Source organism: Rhinolophus sinicus, linkage group LG05, assembly GCF_036562045.2.
Source record: "Rhinolophus sinicus isolate RSC01 linkage group LG05, ASM3656204v1, whole genome shotgun sequence".
NCBI lineage: Eukaryota > Metazoa > Chordata > Mammalia > Chiroptera > Rhinolophidae > Rhinolophus > Rhinolophus sinicus.
In genome coordinates, this window is record NC_133755.1 from 35,596,063 (window position 1) to 35,608,893 (window position 12,831).

At 38.0% G+C, this 12,831-nt stretch overlaps 1 pseudogene; it reads right to left on the bottom strand.

Moving 5' to 3' along the window:
* Window positions 1-6,381: 6,381 nt before the first annotated feature.
* LOC109438931 (ATP synthase F(0) complex subunit f, mitochondrial) lies at window positions 6,382-6,650 on the bottom strand (annotated as a pseudogene).
* Window positions 6,651-12,831: the final 6,181 nt, after the last annotated feature.

Sequence of the window (12,831 nt, forward strand, 5' to 3'; positions counted from 1 at the left end):
CCTCCAGTGAGACCATAGTGGTATGACTCCCCTACCTATGGCTCCTTGGGTGTTCCTTTTTGGCCTAGCCACATCCTGCGTTCTTATGTGGGGAATGGGAGCAGAGACCCCGCGTGACAAATGGTGCAGCGAGCAGGGTCTCCTGTATGACACTGCTATAATGAACTTGACTCTCTTCCTCTTGCAATAGCCCTAAAATCTACCTCTATCTTTCTGACTAACCTCCTGCCCAACTCCTTCCCCTCTACCCTAAATATGGAATGCAGGCAAATACGTTTTCAAGTGAGAAAATACCTGCACTTATGTTTACTTAATACCATTCTCTGTTCACAAAGATCACAACTTTTGTGATCACAGCTTACAACCGTAGAGAATGAGTGGCCAAATCTCTTAATAAACATGCCTATGTTATGTAGAATTTAAATAGTCCATTCAAAGTGGCTAACTTAGAGGTGCCATCTGCATCAGAGTCACACAAGAAGTGAAACAAATACTCAAAGGAAAGATCATGTTAGGCTTGGGTATTCAGGAAGGTTTTACAAAATATGTCAATTTTTAGCTGAGTTCTCAAGAGAGAGTGTGATCTTAATGAGTGAAGAGGAACATTTTTCTAGGAAAGAGAAACTGCATAGAGGTGAGATCATGCAAGTATGTATGGGTCACAGACTACACTAGCTTGAGTAGAATGGTAGACTTGTGAAGGAGAACAGGCATTCAAAGACTTAAAATGTCATTTGAAAGCTGTAGAAAGTCTAGAAATTAAAATATAACTTGCCAAACAAACCTCTATAGAGAGATGATCTCTACAAAAGGAAACCACCGTATTTATTCTACTGTTTAACTAAGTAACAAACAGTAAAATGGAAAATGGATGAAGTACTTTCTGGAAGATTTCCTCATCACTTAACTCTAGTTTTTAAAAGTTTGTCCTATGGTTTTGACTCCACTGCTCCCTTTGCTTGCTGATAGGGCTTCAGTGTTATAGATCCTGGATAAATTTATAGACTAACAATAACAAAAAGCTGCTCCGAAAGCAAGGTCAGAGGCCTTTCATTGACCAGGGCAGACAGAACCACTTCCTTCTCTTCCCAGTCTGTTCTCAAACATCTGTGATGGTTGACAACATGAGGATATGTGTGTATTCATGAACGCTTACCATGAAATTTCAGTCTTCTGCAAGTCCATGGTTTCCAAGAAAACTCTATTGTTTCTAACAATGTAGTCAAATGGTTTAACTGTTCTTCCAATTGACAGCTTCACCCAGTTTTCATTTTACAAAGCTATAAATGCTTCCTACTAGCTGGGTTTACTCAGCACATTTAGATATTTAGAAGAACTATTTATTGCTAAACATAAAATATATCAGGAAGAAAAAAAACATTTATCCCAACACGTAACATGAAAATGATTAAAAACAACAACAAAAAACTCACCGTAGCATTTACTTTCTAATAACCACCTCTTTAAAATTACTTCCTAACTCCTTATGTGAGGGAGGATTCTGTGTGTTGTGTATCAAGGTACACATGTGTGTTGTGGGTTGTGCATTAAAGTCCTGGGAAATATAATTATGAATGCATCAAAGGCAATTAAGCTACGTGATTCTGATTAGGTATATTGTCACACTGTATTAACAGCCTGCAATATGGGGGAATATCCTCCAACTGCTCAAGGTTTAATTTACTATACAACACTATTCTATTATTTGGAGTTGACAAATCATTTGAATAAAGCACTATATTTCATTACATAAAACTATTTTTTCTTTGGTACACAATGAGCTTCAACTAACATTGTGCACAATGACTAAGGCTGGCAGTTACACGTGTATTGAGTTTCATAATTATCCTCATTATTATTTGCATAAACACAAAGCATAGCCCCTTAGGGTCAGGCTTTCTCAGGATCCCAGTACCTTGGCATCACTCACAAAACCAGTTTCTATCTTTGCAGCTCTCTGATTTCCTTTAGGCCATAATAACACCTGCCCTTGCTCCAGGCAATTGTGCAGCCAGCAGGTGGAAGAACACTTAACACAGTGCCTGGCTCAAAATAGGCACTGGATGCCTTTCTATGTAGGGCTAAGGTGGGGAGCCCAGAGGGTAAACAGACTCTGACCTAAAATTAAAATGCAAAATTGGTGTCTCAGTCTCACCAATGCCAGCTTGCTAACTCTCCGTGGCTCTACAGATGGCTTCCTGACTTCCTGACTGCAGCTCCCTGATCACAGTTGCTTCCTGACTATACCCTGCTCCTGGACTCCACTTGCTCTCTAACTCCGTTCGGCTTCCAAATCGCAATCTGCTCCCTGACCACACTTGGCTCCCTAACCCTACTTGTGACTACAACCTACTCCATCTATACTCTGCTTTCTGCCTGTACAATTTCCCATGATGGCAACCAACTGGCTGACCGCAAATTTCTGACTATATATCCTGTTACCAAACTATATACGAGGTGTGATCAAAATATACAGTGAATGTTGCTGCCCACTGCCATCCGACAGAAAGGCAGGGATTTTCAATACGGGAAGCAGCAAACCTTAGTAACAGTGTGTGACAAGTCTCAACTTGCTCAGGGCAGTCAGTCAGATGTGAGCTATGGTTGAGAGAAGGTGCATTATAAAGTGTGCCATAAATCATCCTCCATCATGACAACGTTCCATGTCACACATCACATTTGGTACAGCACTTTCTGTCAAATAAAAACATTATAGTGTGTCCTCATCCACCTTATTCACCAGATTTGGTGCTGTGCGACTTCTGGCTATTCCCCAAAGTCAAAACGATTCAGGACATCCAGGCAGCCACGACAGTGCAACTATAGACACTCACGAAAGAGGACTTCCAGAACCACTTCAGAAAGTGACAAGAACAATGGGATAAATGTTTTTGGAGCGAGGGGGAGTATTTTGAAGGGGATTAATGCCAGTGTGTCTTTCACTGTAATATTTTATTTAAATATTTATTTATTTAAATATTTAAGTATTGTGTGATCACACCTCGTACTATTCCCTGACAGCAGCTTATCACCCTGCTATGTCCTGTTCCCTCACTATATACTAATATACTCTGCTCCTAGGCTACACCCTGCTCCCTGATCACACCCTGTTCCCTGATCACACCCTGCTCCCTGATCACACTCTGCTCCCTGATCACGCTGAACTCTGTGACTTCAATGTGCTCTATGATTGCATTCAGCTTCCTACCATATAGGCTCCCTTCCTATATCTGACACTGAGGTCTTTGTGACTTTGATTAAATTTAGTTTGAAATCCTAGCTCTAGAAATCATCTCTCTCTGTCCCTCTCTCTCTCTAGTTGTCAGAGACGTAGGCTTTCCCCGGGATAATCAGCAATACCCGAGTCAGCAGAGGACAGTAGCCCGGACCCGACTAATGGTCACATGGTCCAAACCTCTGGCAGGCTAAAGATAACATCTTGACATAAGTTATGCTTCAATTCTGGAACCCTAAGTTGGAAAGGTCCCCTAGCTACTTTCCCATGAGACCAGACAGAAGGACACAGGAAAAGAACTCAGAGCTGTCCTCAAGACCTGAAGAAATTATTTATTACCCTTACCTCACCTCCGACCAATCAGCTCTCAGCATACCCTGAACCCCTTAAACCTCCCAGTGCCTTGTGATTTTGCCCTATATAATCTGTAGCCTACACACCATGGGAGGGTGAGGGGGGGGCAGGAGGGTGCGTTTTTTATAAGCTGCCTGCTTCCCAATTGTTCAATTCAATTTAAATTCTTTTTTTCTTTCTATACCTCAAACTCCTGCTCATGCATTTCTTTGAGTAGGCAGTGCATGTAGGCAGGCAGACTCAAGGAAAAATACTGGGGTTCTGGTAACACATCTTTTCTCTAATCTCATTCTTCCCTCTTCCTACACCTTTCTTGAATGCACTCTGCATTTTGACCACACTGTGCTCCATGACTATATTTAGCTTCCTGCCTACACCTTTCTCCCTGCCTACGCTTTTCTCCCTGACTACACCCTGCTCCCTGATTACACTGTTCTCTTCTGTGACTATAGTCTGCCACATGGATACACTCTGCTCCTGGAGCACACCCCACTCCTTGATGACACTGCTCTGTGACTACACCCTGCTCCCTGACTACCCACACTCCCTGAATACACTCACACCCTAATTCATGATTACATTCAACTCCCTGATGACAGTTGGCTCCTGCTGGCTGACCACATTCTACTCTTTGATTCTATTCTGCTGCATTTCACTGCTCTGGTCCCTGGTCCCTGACGACTCCTGCTCCATGAGCACACCCTGCTCCCTCACTACATTCCGCTCAGTGACGGTGCTGTTTCCTTAGTCCACTCTGCTCCTGGTGTCAACAACATCCCCACTGCCTTCTTGCTTCTTCCCTCTTAGGCTTGGATCGCTGGCCTTCTTGGCTAGTCTGACTCTCAAACTGTCTTTCTGTAACACAAGCAATATCTACTTAATTCTCCTTTCAGCTAGAGCAGTAGTAGGCAGATAGCAAATATTTTAGATTTTTCAGGCCATAAAGTCTTTTTGGGGTCACTCAGCTCTTGAGTTGTGCAAAAGCAGCTATAGATGATATGAAAACAAATGTGTGTGGTGTGTTCCAATAAAATATATTTTATAAAATCAGTAGGTGGGCAGGATTTGGCCTATGGACCCTAGTTTGCCATTCTCTGGTCTAGAGTATCTTTTAACCTCTGGTGGGGGACCTTGTACACTTTTACCACCATTTTTACAATTTTAACTGAACATGAACACTTTCTTATATTCTGTTTAAAAAGGTGAAAGGGAAGGCTGATGGAGAATGTATACAGATTTAAGAAAGAAACAAATGGGACCTCAAAACTGTCTAAAAAGAGCTTTTCATTTTTCAGATAAAAAAAAAATAAACTACAGTGAATTCTCTATTTTGTTCTTTTGTTTCCTAGAATAAACTTAGCTTTATGTTAGAAGAACTACTTTGTCACAGACTCAGATAAAGAAAAACCATGAAACATCCAACAGTCTATGTATGAGGCCTCACTTGTAAGTAACTATTGACTACCCGTATGAGGTCATTTTGAAGCCTCTAGAAAGGCTATAGAGGTGCCACAGTATCTCTTCCACCCCTTGACAAGATCCACTGTTAATTATATTCCTATAATAATGTTTAGACTCCACAAGGTAAATACTAAATCAAAAGATACCTAGCTCTTAATGTGAATGAATGCACTTCACATCCTTTATGGATATAAAGTTTTGATGAATGGAACAAGGAGAGAATATATGAACATTTGGTATTGAGGTACTTGTGGACAAATATTATACTTCTGAACAGGGGTTCATGTCAAGTGTAACTTTTGAACCAACTGCTTGATTTAAAGCCAACTCCATTATTTCCTAGCTGTGAAATCTTGATCAATTTATTCAATTCTCTAAGTGTTTATTCATTTATTCATTTATTTACTTATTTATTAAATTTATTGGGGTGACATTGGTTAATAAAATTATATCGTTTTCAAGTGTACAATTCTATAATACATCATCTGTGTATTGCATTGTGTGTTCACCATCCAAAGTCAAATCTTCCATCACCATATATTTGGCCCCCTTTACCCTTGTTTACCTCCCCTAACCCCCATTTTGCTCTTGTAATCACCTCACTGTTGTCTGTGTCTGAGCTGTTGTTCATTTGTCTTGTTTGTTTGTTACTTTCAGTTTTATAACCCACATTTGAGTGAAATCATATAGTTCTTGACATTTTCTGTCTGACTTATTTTGTTTAGCTTTATACAGTCTCAAGATCCATACATGTTATCACAGTATTTCATCTTTTCTTATGGCTGAGTAGTATTATACTGTGTGTGTGTGTGTGTGTGTGTGTGTGTGTGTGTGTGTGTATATATATATCTATCTCACATGTTCTTTAGCCAATCATCTACCAAAGGATACTTGGGTTGTTTCCATGTCTTAGCCACCATGAATAATGCTGCAGTGAACATAGGGGTATGAATAATTGTTTTCAAATTTTTCAGGTAGATACCCAAAAGAGGGATTACTGGGTCATATTGTAATTCTATTTTTAATTTTTTGAGGAAACTCCATACAATTTTCCATACTTGTTGTACCAATTTACATTCCCACTAGCAGTGTATGAAGATTTCTTTTTTCTTCACAACCTCTCCAACACTTCTTATTACTTGTGCTGATCATAATAGCCATTCTAACAGGTATGAGGTGACATCTCGTTGCAGTTTATTTATTTATTTATTTACCTTTTTTTTTTCCATGTCCTCTTTTATTAGGTGTCAATTAGGATACAAAAGGATTCAGGGTGCTGGGCAAAGGTCATGGCCAGGAATGCAGAGTGTGCCCTCCACACTGAGCCCTCTTCAGTGGTACTTGCGTCGCTGCTCATGCTTGAGTTCCTTTAAAGAACGGCGGTAGTTGAAAAGCACATAAGCTGCCAGCACCATAGAAACCCCAGTGACGCTCCGTTTCTTCATATTGACATACTTGTGATACTGGTAATAAACCTCTTTGAAACACTCCAGCAATGCCTTTAGGGGTGAAATCCCACATCAATATCCACTTTGGCAGCTCCCCTATTTTGACATCCATGAGTTTCTTGTCCTTCATTGGTATGACTGATGCCATCTTGGAGTCCGGGATGTCCCTCTCATTGTAGTTTTGATTTATATTTCCCTAATAGCTAGTGAAATTGAGCATTTTTTCATATATCTGTTGGCCACTGGTACGTCTTGTTGGGAGAAGTTTCTGTTCATGTCCTCTGCCCATTTTCACTTGGACTGTTTGTCTTTCCGTTGTTGAATTGTATGAGTTCCTTATATATTTTGGATATTAGCCTCTTATTGGAGGTGTTTGCAAATACCTTCTCCCGTTTGGTTGGTTGTCTCTTTGATTTGTTGATGGTTTCTTTTGCTGTACAGAAGCTTTTTAATTTGATACAGTCACATTCATTTATTTTAGCTTTTACTTCCTTTGCCTTTGAGGCCAAATTCATAAAACACTCTTTGAACCGAAGGTCTGTAAGGTTAGTACTTATGATGCATTCTTCTACGCAATTTATTGTTTCAGGTCTCATATTTTGGTCTTTGGTCATTCTAACCAAAGTTAATTTTCAGTTAATTTTGGTATACCATGACAGACAGCAGTCTAGTGTCATTCTTTTGCATAGGGCTTTCCAGTTTTCCCAGCAAAATATATTGAAGAGGCTTTATTTTCTCCATTGTATATTTGTGGTTCCTTTGTCGAAAATTATCTGCCCACATATACATGTGTTTGTTTCTGGGTTCTCAATTTTATTCCATTGGTCTGTGTGTCTGTTTTTCTGCCAATCCTATGGTTTGTCACTTTGTATTATTGTCGCTTTGTAGCATAAATTGAAGTTAGGGAGTGTGGTACCTCTGGTCTTATTCTTGCTTCTCAGGATTGCTTTGGATATTCAAGGTCTTTTGTGATTCCATACAAATCTGATGATTTTGTGTTATATTTCTTTAAAAAATGTCACTGGAATTTTGATAGAGATTTGCATTAAATCTGTATATGGCTTTGAGTAATATGGTCATTTTAACTATGCTGATTCTTCCAATCCATGAACACAGAATATCTTTCCATTTCTTTGTGTCTTCTTCACTTTCTTTTAATAATATCTTATAGTTTTCAGTATATAAGTCCTTCACATTCTTTGTTAAGTTTATTCCTAGGTATTTTATTCTTTTCGTTGTAATTGCAAAAGGAATTCTTTTTTTTTTTTCTTTTTTTTCATTTCTTTTTCTGGAATTTCATTGTTAGTATATAGGAATGCAATGGATTTTTTTAATATTGATTTTGAATCCTGCAACTTTACTGTATTTGTTTATTGTTTCATATATATATATATATATATATATATATATATATATATATATATATATCACATATATTAGATATTTGTATATATATTATATGTATGTATTATATAGAGATACATATTGGAGTCTTTAAGGTTTTCTATATAAAGAATCATGTCATCTGCAAAAGGTGACAATTTCTTCATTCCCAAATGCATGCCTTTTATTTCTTTCTTTTGCTTGATTGCTTTGGCTAGGACTTCCAATTATATGTTCAATGGCAGTAGTGAGAGGGGGCATCTCTGGCTTTCTCCTGATTATAGAAGAAACACTTTCAGTTTTTCACCATTAAGTATTATATTGGCTGAGGGTTTGTTGTATATGGCCTTTATTATGTTGAGGTTATTTCCCTTTACCCATTTTATTAAGAGTTTTAATCATCAATGGATGTAATATCTTGTCAAATGCTTTTTCTACATCTATTAATATAATCACATGATTTTTATCCTTTATTTTGCTTATGTGGTATATCACATTGATCAATTTGCATATGTTGAACCATTCTTGTGTCCCTAAAAAGAACTCCACTTGATTGTGATGCATAATCTTTTAAACTTATTATTGTATTCAATTTGCTACTATTTTATTTAGGGTTTTTGCTTCTGTATTCATCAGAGATATTGTTCCATAGTTCTCTTTTCCTGTGTTATCCTTACTAGGTTTTGGTATCAGGGTAAAGTTGGACTCATAAAATGAGTTAGGAAGTATTGCCTCTTCTTCATTTTTTTAGAAGAGCGTGAGGACAGGTATTATGCCATGTTTGAATGTTTCGTAGAATTCACTAGTGAGCCATCTGGTCCTGGACTTTTGCTTTTAAAGAGGTTTTGGACAATCGTTTTAATTTCCTTACTGTTGATTGGTCTACGAGATTTTCCAGCTTGTGATTCAGCCTAGGAACGTTATATATTTCTAGGACTTTGTCCATTTCTTCTGTTATTGAATTTGTTGACACATAGTCCTTCATAGTATTCTTGCATGATCCTTTGTATTTCTGTGGTATTCTTCGTAACTTCTCTTTCATTTCTGATTTTGTTTATGTATGTCTTTTCTTTCCTTAGTGAGTGTAACAAGGGGTTTCTCAATTTTATTTATCTTTTGAAAGAAACAGCTCTTGGATATATTTTTGCCATTGTCTTTTTGTTCTCTATTTCATTTATTTCTGCTCTATTTTTTTAAAAAAAATTATTTCCTTCCTACCATTGAACTTGGGTTTCATTTATTCTTTTTCTAGTCTTTATAACATAATCTTAGGTAGTTTATTTGGTATTTTTCTTGTTTCTTCAGGCAGGCCTGTGATGATTCAAATTTCCCTCTTAATACTGCTTTTACTGCATCCCAATAATTTTGATATGACGTATTTTCATTCTCATTTGTTTCTATGTATCTTACTGCTTCTTTGGTCAAAGAATGTGCTTGGTATGATTTCAGTCTTCTTAAATTTGTTGAGGCTAGACCAACATATGGTCTATCCTTGAGACAGTTCATGTGCACTAGAAAGAAATGTATACTTCTGGTGTTCTAGAGTGAAAGACTCTGTAAATGTCAATTATGTCCATTTGGTCTAATGTCATTTATGGTTGATATTTCCATATTGATTTTCTGTTTGGATGAGCTATCTATAGCTTTCAATGGAGTATTAATTCCCCTACTATAACTGTGTTTCTGTCAATTTCTCCCTTTAGCTCTGTTAGTACCATGTTCCCCAAAGATAAGACCTAGACAGACCATCAGCTCTAATGCAACTTTTGGAGCAAAAATTAATATAAGACCCGGTCTTATATTAATTATATTATAGTAAAATGAGACTCAGTCTTATATTATATTATATAAGACTCAGTCTTATATTATAGTAAAATAAGACTGGGTCTTATGTTAATTTTTGGTCCAAAAGGTGCATTCGAGTTGATGGTCCAGCTAGGTCTTATTTTCAGGGAAACACGGTAGTTGCTTCATATATATTGGTGCTCCCTGATTGGGATTATACCCAATCATGTCATATATATAGTTTTTGGCACCCTCTGTATACATATATATAGAGGGTGCAAAAAATGTATACACATTTTAAGAAAGAAAAAAACTGTATTAATATATACCAATAACAAAAGATGAATACAAGTCACGTTTGACTTCTGGAATTACAAGAGGTACTGAAAGTGGTTACCATCAATGTCCAGACACTTCTGATTTTGGCAAACTACTGCTTGAGCAACATTGACCAAAGTGTCCACTTGTATACATTTTTTGGCCAAAATCGGGAGTGCCAATATATATATCTATATGTATATATAGATATAGACATATAGATATATAGGTATCTATCAATATCTCTGTCTCTCTATCTCTATATCTATCTATAGATAGATCTATAGCTATCTATAGATATATAGAGAGATATAAATATAAATACATAGATAACTGATATGTCTTCTTGTTGTACTGTCCCATTTATCATTATGAAATATCCATCTTTGTCTTGTTTCCATTTTTATTCTGAAGTCTGTTTCGTCAGATATAAGTAAGACTACAACCACTTTTCTCTGGATTCCATTTTCATGGAGTATCATTTTCTACTTTTTTTACTGTGAGTCTTTATTTGTTCTTATAGCTGAGATGTGTCTCTTGGAGGTAACGTATGGGTTTGGTTTTTTGTTTTGTTTTGTTTTGTTTTGTTGTTTTTCCAGAACTGCAGTCTTGAATTCTCTGTCATTTAAATCACATATTTTCATGTCTTTATTTTCTGGAGATTTTTCATTCTTCTGAGCTGCCTTGTTACCTTGGTTGTTCAGGGTAGTTGATGGATTATTTCTCTTCCTACGCATCCATGGGAATTAATTCTGCAGCAGTTTGATATGAAGAGTTATTTATTTTCCAGTAGGTAGCACTGGAGAATTTTATTTTCTCTTGCTGTGTTGCATGTTCTCAGGGTGGAAGATTCCCTGGGCAGGTGGCCATCTCCTCTGTGACCAGGTCATCTGAGTCTCAAGGCATCAGCTATATGAGAGAATATGGTGAGTGATGGGCTTCGAGTGTCTGAAATCCCAGTGCTTTCCCTGTAGCCAGATGCAGAGCTGTGTGCTTCAGCATCCCAGGGTGCCTCCGCTGGGGTCAGCCATGAAAGGTGAGGGCTGGGTTGGCTGGGAGAGGCTGCTGGTGTGTTTGTGGCTTTGATCTCCTCTGAGTAATGATGACTGTCAGACCACAACTACCTAGTCCCATAATCTCCACCCGTGTCACTGGGATTAGCTGCGGTCTTCATCTGCCACTCAGGAACTGTTTCTCTAGTTCTCAGGCTATAGACATTCTTCTCTTTATCCTGATATTGCTACAGATTCTTCTGGGGTCCTCTGCTAGCCATGGGAGTAGGTGAGCTTTGGAAAGGTGTGGGGGAAGTGGCAAGGCTCTGTGACTTTGTTTTCTGCCTAGCAGTGAGGGCTGCTAGACCACAACTGTTGCATTTCTGTATTTGGTTTCTACCCCAAGTTCTCTGCCCTGATCGCTGGGTTTGTCACTCAGGCAGGAATGGTTTGGGCCACAGAGAGTGCACCTGCAGCTTGTATGTTCCTGTGTCCTGGGACCACAGTGAGCTCAGCGCTGTGTCCACATCAATGAGCTCTATGCTGGGCCAGTGGTCCCGTCTCTGCTCTTCTCCCTTTCCTCCTCCCTTGTTCACCTCAATTCGCCCATCTTGAGATGTTTCAATGTGTGGATCTCTCAGACATGTTTGTATGTTATTCTGGGAACCCTCTGTTGAATTATCACTGTTCAACTTGTTGTAACTTCAAGTGGGGAAATCAAGGGGACACCGCATGCCACTATGTTTCTGATGGCATCTGGATTTCCCTTGTTTTCTATGTAGTACACTGTTGTAGACTAGGAATAAGAACATGATCATCATATGTCAATCCAGATCACTGAATGGTGACTACCACCCATGACAAGCATTGGAGAAAAAAAGGATCACATGCTTGAGGTCAAGCGAAATCCTCATATTCAAAGAATTATAGGATAGTTGCCCTGGCTACAGGGCTCCTAAATGCAGTGGTAAGAGTTGCGTATTTCACAATTTCCTGGGACATCATTCACATATATTTGCAGCTCCTTGTCCAAGTGGGCATTTAGATATCCATTTGCTTAAATTATCAGAGGGAGGAGAGTGTCTAGGTACTAATTGCTTACATCACTAAGATGATTAATAAATTAATTAACAATTTAGGAGGCCACATTCAACAGAACCCCAACTTTACCAAATAAAATATTAGTTTATTATGCAACAAAATATATGCAATTTAGGTTTAGAGGAAATCATCAAGGGCTGAGACTCTTTCTACATTCCTGCTTTACCACTTCTGCTTGTCAGATTGTTTCAGACATGAAGGATTTGAGCTGGGCAAATTCTCTTCTTAAACAAAATTGGAGTGCCTTAGTAAAGGAGGAAGAGGGGACAGTAGATGTTGGGCATACTTAGGATTACATCTAAATCTAGGACTGTAGCGCCTGCATTCTGGCAGGAAGCAAAGTTTGAACACTGAGTATGAGCCAACTATGCTCTGAATATATTTCCTAACCTAGTTAAACGTAAGTATGGGTCTGTCATTTAACCAGCATGCAACTCCAAAACATTGATTTTTTTTTTAAGTACTGAAAAATAGACAGAAGTAAAAGGAAAGAGTACAAAAGGAAGCTCTTCTTTTTGAATGAGAGTCTTGAAAGGGATCATAACATAAAAACGCCCGAAGAATAAGTCATTACAATAAAAAGAATAATAACATTTAATTTTCAAAACAGTAAAAGAACTACCTACATGTGGGTGGATAGAAGCATGCATTTAGATGTTGGCCCAATAATTATTATGTATAATATTAGACTACTTTATTACAATAGAACCTGCAGAGACTAGATTCACTGAAAAACAAAATCTAATTATATCAG